General features: G+C 40.7%; 1 non-coding gene across 1 annotated transcript; it reads right to left on the bottom strand.

The window, feature by feature from the left end:
* Nucleotides 1-4,823: 4,823 nt before the first annotated feature.
* On the bottom strand, nt 4,824-4,943 carry LOC118622112. The gene has a single exon (XR_004957936.1). It is a non-coding gene; the product is annotated as a small nucleolar RNA SNORA23 (small nucleolar RNA).
* Nucleotides 4,944-6,007: the final 1,064 nt, after the last annotated feature.

Genomic DNA, 6,007 nt, shown 5'->3' with positions numbered 1-6,007 from the left:
TGGATACAGCATCACTCATGGACACAATTAATCACTTCTTTGCCTCTTCACTGCTGTTGATGTCTGATTGCAAACACACTTCCCTCTTTATTATATTTTTGTATTTTGTACACTTTTCCTCTTTTTCCTTCAGCCAGGATTTAGATGTACTGGGGGAAATTCCAATGGTCAAAAGGAATCTAGACTATAGGATACTACTTAAGGAATATTACCAGGAAGAGTCTCCCTGGAATGCTCTTTTTATTATTGTGATGCCAAACAGTGTTAAGTCTGAGATATTAAGCAAAATGTTTAAAAGTTTATTTATTAGGGTGTTATTTAATTCCATTGCATCATCATTGTTATTTCTTAATGTAGGGCTGGGATTCTGGGGTTCACAGGGGTGGGTGATTGTTGGGGTCCTTTGCTGTGCCACAGCTTTTACTAGAAAATGTGTTGTCAAAGCAATTGTATTGTCACAGCCATTCTCTCCTCATGCGGACACAGGGTCCCAGTCTAACGGTAGAGGGTCCACAAAGTCGACCTCTAGGGAAATCAATTTTGCCTTAAATCCCTAACTGCTCTCTTGTAACTCAGACTTTGAGGACTAAAATAATTCCCACTGATGATCATTTTACCCAGGTGGGTTTTTCTCATTAGGCTCTATATACTAATATAGTAGGTGTAATAGTCCATTAACAACTATAATTATTTGAGAAACAAATTTGGAGAAAAACACTATATATATATATATTGTTTCTTTGTTTGTTACTTTTGTTCTTTTTGTTGTTGTTGTTAATCTTCACCTGAGGATATATTTCCATTGATTTTTAGATAGAGTAGAAGTGAGGAAGGAGGAAAAAGGGAGGGGAGAGAGAGAGAAACATTGATGTGAGAGAGATATATTGATTTTGCCTCCTGCACAAACCTGACCAGGGCCAGGGGGGAATTGAACCTGTGACTCTTTGGTCTGCAGGCTGATGCTCTAACTGCTGAGCCAAACCAGCTAGGGCCTTTTACTCTTTCTTGTGTTTGTTCTTTGTTTTCAACAAATACCTTGTGAAATTTACAGGTAAAGAGCTACAGATAAGAATGAGATAGAATAATTTCAAAGGCAGATAGATTCCTCTCCTTTAAGAGCTAATGAAAGGACAGACATGTAAATACTAGGTCCAAACTGGTCTTCAAGTCAATGTCTACCTGATCTTCTTTCCTAAACCAAGGAGTAGGGCCACCTATTTTGCAACTGTTTTTACTCAAGCCCTAGACAGGTATTCTCCATGCTCTCCTGCTCCATCCACCTCCCCTCATGCTCTGAATCTAAGTTCTGCTCACCAATTCGTAGTGGACCTACCTGATGACACTGCCGAGGTAAGTGTGAAAGGGAAGTGCACTGATAATCTCTCCAATGCTTGCACTCAAGTAGTCATAGAAAATGGGACCCTCCTCCAAGGTTCAGCTCTTGGTACCTGACACCTTTGGATTCTTTGTCTTTTAGTTTTCTCCAGCATTGGGGTGGGGGTGAATAATGAGCTGATATGCAGCAGTGGTTTCAGATTAGTGCTGAATAGATGGGTGCTTAAAATAGACTTTCTAATTACAAAATGGGGCTTGGGGCTACTTACCAACATCTGGAGAAAAGAGGCAGAATTGTCATGAGAATAGAGAGGCAAGGGACACTTAGGCAGAGTGTAAAGTACAGAGGTGTGAAAGCGGGTGGTGCCACAGGTGGAGGGACGCAGGTGTAGAGCACAGGTGTGAAAGTATGCGGTGCCACAGGTGGAGGGATGCAGGTGTAGAGCACAGGTGTGAAAGTATGCGGTGCCACAGGTGGAGGGACACAGGTGTAGAGCACAGGTGTGAAAGTATGCGGTGCCACAGGTGGAGGGACACAGGTGTAGAGCACAGGTGTGAAAGTATGCGGTGCCACAGGTGGAGGGACACAGGTGTAGAGCACAGGTGTGAAAGTATGCGGTGCCACAGGTGGAGGGACACAGGTGTAGAGCACAGGTGTGAAAGTATGCAGTGTCACAGGTGGAGGGACATAGGTGTAGAGCACAGGTGTGAAAGTATGCGGTGCCACAGGTGGAGGGACACAGGTGTAGAGCACAGGTGTGAAAGTATGCAGTGTCACAGGTGGAGGGACACAGGTGTAGAGCACAGAGTCTCTGCCTGTGTCAGCACCCAGATCGGTGCCCTTAGGCAAGCCTGTAAAAGGGGGATGATAACAATAGTTCATTTACTATTGTTTTTAAAGGTATGTTAGAATCATTGTGAAGCTTAAATAGAAAAAAAAAATCAATATAAGTCACTTAGCACCATGGCTGAGAAAGCACCCCCTACATATTAGCAATTGCTATAATTATTATTAAGGTGGGTGCTGGTGGTCAGAGGTGGGGCAGGAAATGGTGGGCAGGCAAGGCCAGATCAGCACCAGGGGCTTTGTTTACTCTGTTACATGAATTTTACCTTGAACATGATGAAGAGACCCCGCAGGAGAAGTGATGAGATTTATAATTTTTAGAAAGACCAGGCGGATGGCAATGTGGAGGGTAACTTGTCCCGGGTGGGGGTGGAATTCAAGATCAGAGGTTGGGAGATCAGTTAGGTGGCTTCACCAAGAAATTGCAGTTTAGGAGGGCCGGGCTTAAGGAATGGTCATAGAAATGGAGATGAGAATATAGGGTTACGATATTTTCAGAAGTAGCAGATCTTGGCCATGGATCGCATGTGGGGATGGAGGAGTCGATGATGCCGGGGGGTGTCTGCTTAGGAAACAGTGAGAATAATGGTGTCTACAGAGGGGAAACACAGGAGAGTGGGAGAGAGCAGACAATTAATTATAGTTGGGACTTGTTGAACACAGAGTGTCCACAGCACAGGTGCAGCTATTCAAAATTGGCAGTTAAAAATCATCTAAAGCCATACCCAGTGATAGAGGGGTTATAGAGTTAAACAGGTAGGACAAAGCTGTTAAAGGAGACGATGCTGTTTCAGAAGACCTGGAAGGAAATGAAGTGAGGGTGGTTGTTGACTTTATTTTGAGGGAATGATCATGGAAGTGAACCATGGAAGGCAGAGGAAGTATGGGGGAACATTCAGAGTAGTGTCACGTTGTCCAGAAGGTAGAATTTAACAGACATTACACAGAAGTCCTCAAAGGTAGACCACACCCTATCTTTTATTAGCTGTTTAACTAGAATGTGTTCTTTAACATACCTTTAAAAAGCATGTGTGAGAAAAGACTAGCATAGCTATAGGGTGTTGTGGCAGGTAGAGTTTAAATACTAGGAGCTTTGGGGGGAAGATCCAAAAACTACCTTCTGTTTCCAATTTGAAAAACATGATTTAAAAAGTCACTCTCTATGCTCTGTTTCCACATTTAATTTTATTTTATTTTGGGGTAATATTCTGGGAGCTGGGAAATACCAGACTTGTTACAAAATTGATAGGGAAGGAAAGAGCTGGTCCATCAGGTAGATGGAGAAAGATTGGTCCCTCAGGGTGGCTTGCAAACACCAGGCTGTCCTTATCCAGGGGCTTCTAATGGTTTGAGAAAGCTCTGTGTAGTCCCAAAACACGTCTAAAAATTCAATTTAAGTTTACTTTACTTAAGAAACAAACAAACAAACAGGTGTATTATATTAGGTGTGCTTTTGGGGTTGTATGTGTGAGAGACTTCAAAACCTTGAGCAGACATGATATGCCTATTTTTCTAATGGGCCCAGTACCTGACATGGGAAAGGTTCTCAGAAACTGGATGGTTGAAATAAAGAATAGCTATTAGGGTATGATTCAGGAGGGACTTAGAAGCATGTGATAGAGTATTAAATAGAGAATGTAAAACCTAGATCCCTGATTTATTCCGTATTTTAAATTCACTTGCTTCTATCCACCTCTGTTTAAATATGACCTGTCTCATTAAGGAATGAATGAATATATAAATTTGTGAAATGGGAATTAAGAATAGAAATGCCCTATTAACTGGAAAGGTTAGATTTCAGAATGATAATAAAATCCAAATGTATTTTGATTTTTTTTTTCTAAGTGAGGTGAAGCAATAGGAATATATTATATAGTAAAACCCAGTTATTTGAGTCTTAGAAATGCAGTTGTCTCAGGATTCAAGCATTGTACTTATTTGAACTAATGTGGAAATTTAAATTTTTGTCTCATTTACTTTTCCCTTGAGAAACACATTATCACCTTTAATGAGCTTTAGAAATATGAACCCCCAAATCTACTAATGGGAATGCTTCTCCCTTAAGTTAGGGCAAACGAGTGAGGAGCAAGGAGAGGGAGAGAGGAAGAGAGTGAGAGGAAGCCAAAGAATATTGAAGGGATCACTGTCCTGCATAACAGAATGTCTCCCAGGCTGCAGAGGCGTCCAGGAGGCTTTATGTAGAGTGAAGACGTAATGTCATTAGAGAAAAAAAGATTTGTGGAGGCAGAATCAGCCTTTGATTTCAAAACTAACTTTGTAGAAATAGCCCAGAAGACCAAAGACTTGACATTCTGCATTCCTCTTGTGAAAAGGGGGCAGATGAGAAGAAATGTAAGAGCTATAGGGGATTTGGGAAGAAAATACACTGGAGGGCATCCCCAGTCTCAAGCCATTAGCTTCTAGTGGAGTAAAACCACTGGCCATCAATGTGACCTTGAATGATTTTTCAAAGATAATACAACTTTCAATATATAGGTTTATTACGTTATGAAACTGTGGAGTATATTTTCAAAATAACTTTATTCAAGAGATTTAAATCAAAACAAGCTTTGGTTTTTAAAGTACTTTTCTCAATTCTTTAGATGTGCTTTTCTTAATGCCAGACTAGACACTGTAGCAGTTATATGTAGGGACTCCTCCCCCAGTTTAATCATAGACTATATATGTGTGTGTGTGTGTGTGTGTGTGTGTGTACATACACACACACACACACACATATATATATATACACACACACACACATATACACATACTACACATACTACATCTATATAGAACCCTCACATGTACGATAGGCTCTAAAATAGACAGACATACATTATACGCATCACATGAAACCTATTTGAGAGCAAAATCTATTCTAAATTGGATACATTATATATACGTATATATGAATTACTATTGGTTTTGTTTTATTTTGGTTATAATAGTCAAATATACATACATAGGCAAATACCACAGACACTCATCAGCTTTGAATTCACGATGCCTTTATCTAAGGCCTGTAGTATACCCTGTTCTCAGAGATAGAAAAGAAGGGGGATGTGCTCTCAGTTCTTTATGAATTTGGGGGTTTGGTCAAAATCTTGACCTCTATCTGCAGTGAAAATGGTTTTAACATTAACATAAGTAATTTTTAGATGGGGATCTACAGACAAAAATAGGGTTTACTTTGATGGGTTACCACTTTAAGAAATTATAAAATGCTGGGACAGATCCTGGGAACTGATTTGCATATTTGCCTCAGTGCCCGAGATGAGGAGAGAAATACAGACCTTCTGCCAAGTCCTCTAGAGCAAAATTCATTCAGGGGCAACGATTCCCTGTAGTCTCTAGATGTTTGAATGCTTGGTTGAGCAAAGGAAAAGTTCATAAATCTGTATTCTTTGCCAGGATGCAACCAAATAGGACTGACCATGTGATTTAGGGCACCATAAATTACATGTCTTCTCACGAACCAAGACAAGACAAGGGGATTGGAGAGGCAGCACAGAATAGAAGTAGACAGTATCTGCTGAGTCAGCCAGATCCAGTCTCAAACTCAGGCTCTGTCATTTACCAGCTACGCTGGCACTCGCATGGATCTGTGGCTCGGTCACTTTGTCTTCGGTTGCCCTAACTGTGAAACAGCAACAACCTTCCCACATTTGCAGTAATTCAAATGAAGTTTGTAAGTTTCTTAGGACAGTCCTAGCTCATTGAACGTATGCCATAAATGGACACCATCATTATCATCTTATTAAAAGAACCACATAATTATTCCAAGTGGGTTCTGTGAGCTCTTTTGTAAAGGTGGTAGGAGAG

The sequence above is a fragment of the Molossus molossus genome, unplaced genomic scaffold (assembly GCF_014108415.1).
Source record: "Molossus molossus isolate mMolMol1 unplaced genomic scaffold, mMolMol1.p scaffold_m16_p_8, whole genome shotgun sequence".
Classification (NCBI taxonomy): Eukaryota; Metazoa; Chordata; class Mammalia; order Chiroptera; family Molossidae; genus Molossus; species Molossus molossus.
This window is presented reverse-complemented; position numbering and strand designations above follow the sequence as displayed.